The sequence below is a fragment of the Octopus bimaculoides genome, chromosome 1 (assembly GCF_046866305.1).
Source record: "Octopus bimaculoides isolate indiv1 chromosome 1, ASM4686630v1, whole genome shotgun sequence".
NCBI classification, from domain to species: domain Eukaryota; kingdom Metazoa; phylum Mollusca; class Cephalopoda; order Octopoda; family Octopodidae; genus Octopus; species Octopus bimaculoides.
The window spans coordinates 85,414,413-85,423,197 of NC_142928.1; positions in this window are offsets into that span (position 1 = coordinate 85,414,413).

The window sequence follows — 8,785 nt, forward strand, 5'->3', positions numbered from 1 at the left end:
TATTTCATTTTTGTTATATTGTTTTAACCACCAACTTATTCCCTCCTTTAACACTACCTTTCTAACTAATATAAAATAGTATTCTTTACTTAGCGTTCACCACACACTGAATTGTGGCAAGGTATGGACGGATTCCGGAGTACCGAGGAAATTATGTATAAATATATCAAATTAAGAATTCTACGAGGTATATTACAATGCAAAATACCAAACGGAACCTCACCTCTTATATCTCATCTTTCTTCCTCCTTTAACGTCTATGTGATATAATTCTTGGGAGAGAATACATTTGCGGCTGAAGATAGCTTTATACTGTCAATTATACACTGATGTAACAACTATAAAGCTTGAAACACGTGTACCGCAGAATCCTTTGTGTTTTGTTTTTATTTTTGCATTTACAATTTATATATATATATATATATATATATATATATATATATATATATATATATATATATATATATATATATATATATATATATATATATATAGAGAGAGAGAGAGAGAGAGAGAGAGAGAGAGAGAGAGAGAGATATGTGACCGCGTCTGTATCGTTGGCGATTTTCTTTCTGCGTCTTCCCTTCCTTTGACTTTTTCTATATTTTTGATGAAGTGGTCCGCTCGAAACGTGAAATCCTCTTTCTTTTCTTTCCTTTCCTGAGCGTCCAATAACACTGTACTTATTCCACGTCCACGCGTTGTAGTTTTTTTTGTGTGCCTTTTCTTGCTTGTTCATGTTTGGATTGATTATATACATATATATATATATATATATTTATTTATTTATTTATTAATAAGGGTAGAAATTGATATTAATCAATTAAAACCAGTGGTCTAGCATATTAAAAAAATCTGAAGATTAAAATTATATTACATACAAAAATTAAGAGGAATGACCAGCACACACACACACACACACATATATATATATATATATATATATATATATATATATATATATATATATATAATCATAAATATATAGGGATTGACAGTAACCTGCTTCTCCAACATACTGAGAATTCAGAAATAGCAGTCAAAGAACTACTGATTTCAAAACTACAAATTATTACTCCAGATTGATAGCGATATTTTTGATACACACAGAACAAAAAACAGTAGAGAAGAGCAAAAACCACCTGCCTTTAGTTAATTTAGTACGATCGTTTCACAGTTAAGAGTAAAGAATACTCTATTCTGATCTTCAGCTAAATATTCCAATAAATTTGTTAATGTCTAAATAACTCACGTTAATTTTGACCATGCGACATCAATACCACGTGAGGAAGACGTTAAGAAATTTATCGGCCAGTGAGTTCAAAATCCATCGCCCTAATGAATTCAATTCAGTGTGCATCATAAATAGTCCCGCATAGAAAAGAGACCCGTACGAACTTCTTGCGGTTTAACTATTCACCTTAGAGGTATTATTAAAATATAGATATGCAGGGCAGGGAATCGTCAATTAGTAATAAAATTAATAATTAACAATTTTGCCGGGTAGCTCGGTATGAAAAAACCTTTTCGGTAAAAAACATTTATAATCATAAATATATAGGGATTGACAGTAACCTGCTTCTCCAACATACTGAGAATTCAGAAATAGCAGTCAAAGAACTACTGATGATGCACACTGAATTGAATTCATTAGGGCGAGGGATTTTGAACTCACTGGCCGATAAATTTCTTAACGTCTTCCTCACGTGGTATTGATGTCGCATGGTCAAAATTAACGTGAGTTATTTAGACATTAACAAATTTATTGGAATATTTAGCTGAAGATCAGAATAGAGTATTCTTTACTCTTAACTGTGAAACGATCGTACTAAATTAACTAAAGGCAGGTGGTTTTTACTCTTCTCTACTGTTTTTTGTTCTGTGTGTATCAAAAATATCGCTATCAATCTGGAGTAATAATTTGTAGTTTTGAAATCAGTAGTTCTTTGACTGCTATTTCTGAATTCTCAGTATATACATATAAATATATACATATATACGACGGGCTTCTTTCAGTTTCCGTCTACCAAATCCACTCACAATGCTTTGGTCGGCCCGAGGCTATAGTAGAAGACACTTGCCCAAGGTGCCACGCAGTGGGACTGAACCCGGAACCATGTGGTTGGTAAGCAAGCTACTTACCACACAGCCACTCCTGCGCCATATATGTATATATGAATGACCAACACACACATATATATATATATATATATATATATATATGTATGTATGTATGTATGTATGTATGTATATATTATATATATATTACATATATGTATTATATATATACATATATTATATATATATTATATATATATATATATATACTTATACATATTATGTATACACACACGCACATATATATATATGTATTCCTTTATTTGTTTCAGTCATTTGTCTGCGGCCATGCTGGAACACCACCTTTTAGTCGAAGAGATCGACCCCAGGACTCATTCTTTGTAAGCCTCGTACTTGTTCTATCAGTCTCTTTTGCAGAACCGCTAAGTTACTGGGGTGTAAATACACCAACATCGGTTGTCAAGTGATGGTAGGGGGACAAACACAGACACACAAACATATACATATATATATATATATTTACACATACATACATACATGCATACATACATACATACATACATATATATATATATATATATATATATATATATATATATATATATATATATATATATATATATATATATACATATATATATACGACAGTTTCCTTTCAGTTTCTGTCCACCAAATCCACTTACAAGGCTTTGGCCGGACCATCGCTATAGTAAAAGACACTTGTCCAAGGTGATACGCAGTGGGACTGAACGCGCAACGAAGTGATTGGTAAGCAAGCTACTTTATTTCATAAATATTTGCCATAAAGGCATTACAAAGAGGGGACAAACAAGGACAGACAAACATAAAAAGGGTGAAGTAGCTGTATCGATTAAATATTTACAATTTTAAATATACAATAATAATTTGATTATATTTACAATGTTCGATTAAAGCATTGCTCATTACAGATGCAATTTGTGATGGCTTTCCTGAAGGATAGGCATCCGACCACCAGGGTAGACCCCTTGCTTTTTCTATCCCTTGTTTTTGGCTTCCACTTACCTGGTGCCAAACACTCCCAGCTTCCTTGCCACAGACTTCCATCTACTCATGAATCTGTCTCGTGACAGATACCTCTTCTCCAGCCTGATCTTACTACTGAGGTGGTCACAAAAAAAGTTAACTAACTCCTGGCCAGATACAAAAGTATCCGTCACTATGCCTCTTACACGCGTCTTCCATACTGTTTCTTTCAGTATGGCTACTACGCAGGAAAAGCAAGCCTTCCTTTCCATGTTGAGGGAAGGAGGCGGTACAATCTCGATGATAGATTCAGATGATATCTGTACTCTTCCCATGGATGACAACAGTTGTTCTGCGAAAACTATCAGTCTCGTTAATTCCGGACATTCCACGAATGCAATGCAAGACGGTTTCCCTGTCCTGCCCGCACTTCGGACATGTCGGCGATACGTGGATCTCTTCCCCGCTCCACTCCTGACCAATCAGGATCTGTCTCTTGTTCCGGACATCTGCCGCGACACTTTTACATCATCAATACCTTTTCTTTCACAAGAGCCAATCATCGCTCTCTCCACATCCGTGACTCTCTTACGTCATTCGTTGCATTGAATATACTCTTTGCAGGATTTTGTATGTTGGACACTCTTGCCGCACTCTAGCCGACAGATTTAACAAATGTCTACACGATATCCGCCTTCAGGAAAATACTCTTGTTCTGTTGCCTGCTATTTCTGCTTGATCTACTACAGTATTCGGTTTGGGTCTATTACAACCAAACTTCCCAAGGAACAACGCTATATCTTATTACGGACTCATATGACTTTTGGACTTAATATAGCTCTCTTATAACATCTTCTAACCACCATCTCTCTCACCAATCTCTTTCTCCTTTCCTTTATTTGTCCCCTTCGTCTACACACTTACATAACTTACACACACACACACATACACACACACACACATACACACATACAAACACATACAAACACAAAATACATATCTAGTCCGTTCACATCCGACAGAAATAAGTGGATGACAGACAGAACGACAGACTGATAGATAGATAGATAGATAGATAGATAGATAGATAGATAGATAGATAGATAGATAGATAGATAGATAGATACAGGGTGGATCAAAAGTCACGCATTTGACATTTTTATATTACAATATTATTATTATTATTATTATTATTATTATTATTATTATTATTATTATTATTATTATTATTATTATTATTATCATCATCATTATTATTAAGGAACAAAGCCACCATTGGTCTTTGTTGAACCAAAACGGGCGCGTGATGTTTGAGCCGAAGCAGATGTGTGCGGTTTTTCAGCAGTACTTTGCTCGACTGTTCGGGATAAGTGGTAGGACGGATAACAGGGCAGACTTCGTTGTCTACTTGGACGGCTTACCACGACTCTCGATCAGCGAGGCGGAGTGCTGCGAAAGGCCGATAACAGCCGCGGAAATACAGAAGGTGATGGTGGGCTGCGCGAGAGGCAGATCGCCAGGTTTGGATGGTCTGTCCTACGAGTTTTATATTTCTATGTCGGATTTGTTTGGAGGCCTCTTAGTAGATATATACCACAACAGAATGGAAGAATTCCAACTTTCGTTTGTCGAGGGGTGGTGGCACTGCTGAGAAAGGACTCAAACAAGGGGGATGTTATAAAGAATTTCAGTTCCATCACTCTGCTCAACGCAGAGTTGAAGATTTTGGCCAAGATGTTAGCCAAGAGGTTGGCACTCGTCGTGGACAAGCTGATTGGCAATGCGCAAACATGCGCCATACCAAGCAGGACTATCCACAACAATTTCCACCTCATGCATTACATCATAGAGAGGGTGGGTAACGAAGTTGGCATGGATGGGACTGATCAATTTAGAGCAGTCTAAAGCCTGTCAGAACCATTAAGCATCTTGTGCTCGGTCCGTCATGGGTGCCCTCACTCCTCCCTTCTGTATGTACTGACTCTTGAGCCACTGCTGCTGAAACTGGAGGCATTGAGGGGCATCCCGCGTGATCTAGGACGTGAGGGAAGCGTATCCGCTTATGCCGACGATGTCATAGTGTCAAGCCACAAGCACATAAACCTGATAGGCGCCACACTAAAAGAATATGAAGCGGTGATAGGAGCACAAATCAACACAGAAAAATCAGTGGGCATGCAACTCGGCACCTGGAGAGGCAAGTTTATACCGTCCAACAACATAGTGGGGCGCTGGACAGATGGTCCGGTTAAATTGCTCGGGGTCTGGTTCGGCCCAGATATCTAGGTGGAAAAAAACTGGATGAGATGACGAACAGGGTGACCAATCTCACCCAGAAATGGGCCGAGAGGAAGCTGTCCTTGAAAGGTCGAGCTGAGGTGGCGAATGCGTACATCGCATCCGTCATCTACCGCTGCTTGACCGTCGTCCTTTACTCCGTATGTTGGCTTAACAAGTTGGTGCGCTTACTCTTTCGCTTTCTATGGAGGATATGCGCGCCGCTGGTCAGGCGCTCCATCTGCTGTCGACAGCCGTGGTTGCTGATGCACAGACATGCGCTCAGGATGCGACATCTCAAGCGTTTCCTTGATGGTAAGCAGGTGTGGCCGCCGTTTGTTAGACTCGCTCTCCCATAGCTCGTTTCTTTGACTAAGCTGCAATCCTGAATTAGACGTAGACCGAGGTGGGGCACTTGACGTCTCGAGTACCGTCAAGAGCTCACAGCCCTCTGCCAGTCGGGCAATGCGGTCGGTAGTAGCTTCACTCTAGTGTTCTATAGAGGGTTAGTGGAGAAAAAGTGCGACGACGTTTTCGGGGAAGCTTTGGGCGTCGACGAAGATTAACTTACTGGTCTGTTTCGGAGGACTTTCGGGGCGGGGCCTATGGATAATTTTCAGAAATCCCTGGCCTGGCAATGCTACCGAGGGGGCACTACCCGTTCGGGATAAACTTTACAGGCACGAGCATTGCTGACCTGTGGGTTTGTGTCGAACACCTGCTGTCGCGTGTGGGACGGATCCGGCTATTTTGTTCACCATGTATAAGTACGTATGTATTCATAATTATTTTATTTATTTTAGCATGTATGAAACGGTCAAAGAATAGAAGCAGTTGTAGCATATTTATTAATCAGAGAAATTGTTACATCAATCAACATCCTGAGATCATAGAAACTAAATGAATATTTTAAAAATCCATGCAATAGTAAATGAAAATAGCAGCGGTATCCTCATCACAACCATCACAAAATTGACAGAGTATAAGCCGATGTGGTCTGATAAATACAATAAGTGGGATTGGCATAGAAAAGGTCATAGTGATAAATAATATTGGTTTCAAATTTTGGCAGGGAGTGGAAGGGAGTAGGCCGATTACATCGATCGCCAGTGGATGGATGAAAGGTAAAGTTGACTTCGGCAGAATTCGAATTCAGAATGTAAAGACGGGCGTTAAATGAGAAGCAGGCAATTCAGTTACCAAGCAGCTAAGTCTCTATCATCTAGCGATGAAGATTCACCTCTATTATACACCCATATGTGTGGCGCATGCGCGTATGTGTGTACGGTGATTTTGGGGGAGAATATGGACAGCTTGGTGAATAGGAATAAAAATAGAAATTTGAAATATTGACATGAGGGCAGTAATTTCATTGAAGGAAGTAGGTCGATTTCATCGATCCCCAATGCTCAACTGGTACCTATTTTATTGACACTGAATTGATGAAAGGCAAAGTTGATTTCAGCGGAATTTGAACTCAGAACATAGAGACGAGCGTAATGTCGCTAAACATTTTAACCGGCACGTAAACGATTTCACTAGTTCGCCAACTTGTATAGCAATAAATAATATCAAATTGATGAACGATCGGTAAGAAAAATAAGCAAAGAATCCTTGGAGACAAATTGTCTCGTTAATTTTCATAGATATGATCTTTTGTAACATCGGGGTCATTAACGTTGATAAGTCAAAGAAGTTGATATTGGTGGTGTATATAATACCAATAGATGGATTGTGATTCACTACAGCTGTTTCAGACATGTTTTTTTATTGATAAACACAAGAGTTATATCATGCAAAAAAGAAAAAAAAAAGCCGTTTTCATCAGGTGAATACAACTAAGGGTTAACAATGAAAACTTTTCAAGAACAAGTATATAGTGCCAGATGACTCAGTCGATCCAGATTTAGTCTGAGGGTGAAAAGAAAACAAAGCAAAGTTGTATTATCTTCTATTCCTATATTTCGGAGCTATGATCCATTCTTCAGGACATTTAGAAAAGTGTGTCAAGCTGAAAGGGTGTTAATTATTTCTAAGTGAGTTCGCTATTCTTGAGTCTTATAAAGATCTCGTTGGAGCTTGTCGATGTGTGTAGTAAGAGTTTGAAGAGTTTAGAAAGAAGCCAAGAAATTTTATTAAAGGGACCGTCAATTCCCGAGATAGTAGGTCTGATTTTAAGTATGGGCCAGGTTTTTTTGGGGGTTTACTAAATGATAGATATGTTCTTCCTTAAGCTATTTTGATGACAAAACCATTGCGGCTATACACCTGGCGATCCGCAGGGAGGGATTCCACATACAAATGGTGCACACCAGTCCATTCCTGAGAAAATTTCTGTCTAGAAATAATTCCACAAATAGCATCGTGGGCTGTACACTATCTAATCGCTCTACCAACGACTTCAAAACGTGCTCGAATGCCTATGTGGTATAAGAAGTAGTCAGTGGTAAGTGTGGTGCATCCTACATTGGGAGCACCTCCAGGAAATTTCACGTTCAAATAAAAGAACATAAGCCCATAGATACTTCAATAAAAAAAATACCTAAAGAGGTGCCAGACCTAGGATTTCAAGGTGCCTATCAGTGCCACAAACGCAACAGGAGTAATCTCAGAATCATGGAGGTACTCCTTGTCAACAAAGTGAGACCAGCTATAAACAAGAAGGAACAACATGCAGTAGACTGGTTGCTATAGCAACAACAGTCTGCGCATGTCACCTTCCTCTTTTCTCCTTCCTTCTTGCTCCCTACACATCTCAATACCGATTTTTCCTATCCCTGAAGAAGGGATCATAGCCTGAAAATACAGAAATATAAGATAATATTACGACTTTGTTTTGTTTTGTTTTTGTAGCTTACTTTATATCTTCTCGTATCGTTCTGACCTTATACAACAAAGGTCTTCTCTCTCTCTCTCTCTCTCTCTATATATATATATATATATATATATATATATATATATGTGTGTGTGTGTGTGTGTGTGTGTGTGTGTGTGTGTGTGTGTGTGTGTGTGTGTGCGTGTGTGTGTGTGTGTGTGTACATACATACACACACACACACACACACACACACGCACACATAGGATAAGTTACTATGGACGAACATCGAGACAAAAATGGCTTCCAGTTTCAAGGCGAATCGAATGATGAAGGAAGGAGCCAACGTTTCATTTCAAATTCATCAGACAGAAATAGCACAAATGATTCTGTAACAACAGCAAAAAAGAATGACCGATTTATTGTTTACGAATCAACACAACTGTTCGTTTGCCATGTAATATCCCGTTACAAAGAATGCTCTAGAAACTTGACTCCGCTTGAGGGGAATCATAGAAAAAAGTCTGCTGTAGGAAGTGAGATATGGGGGCAGAGAGAGAAAGAATGAGTAAGAATGATGGGAAAAAAGAGAGGAGAAGGAGAGAAGGA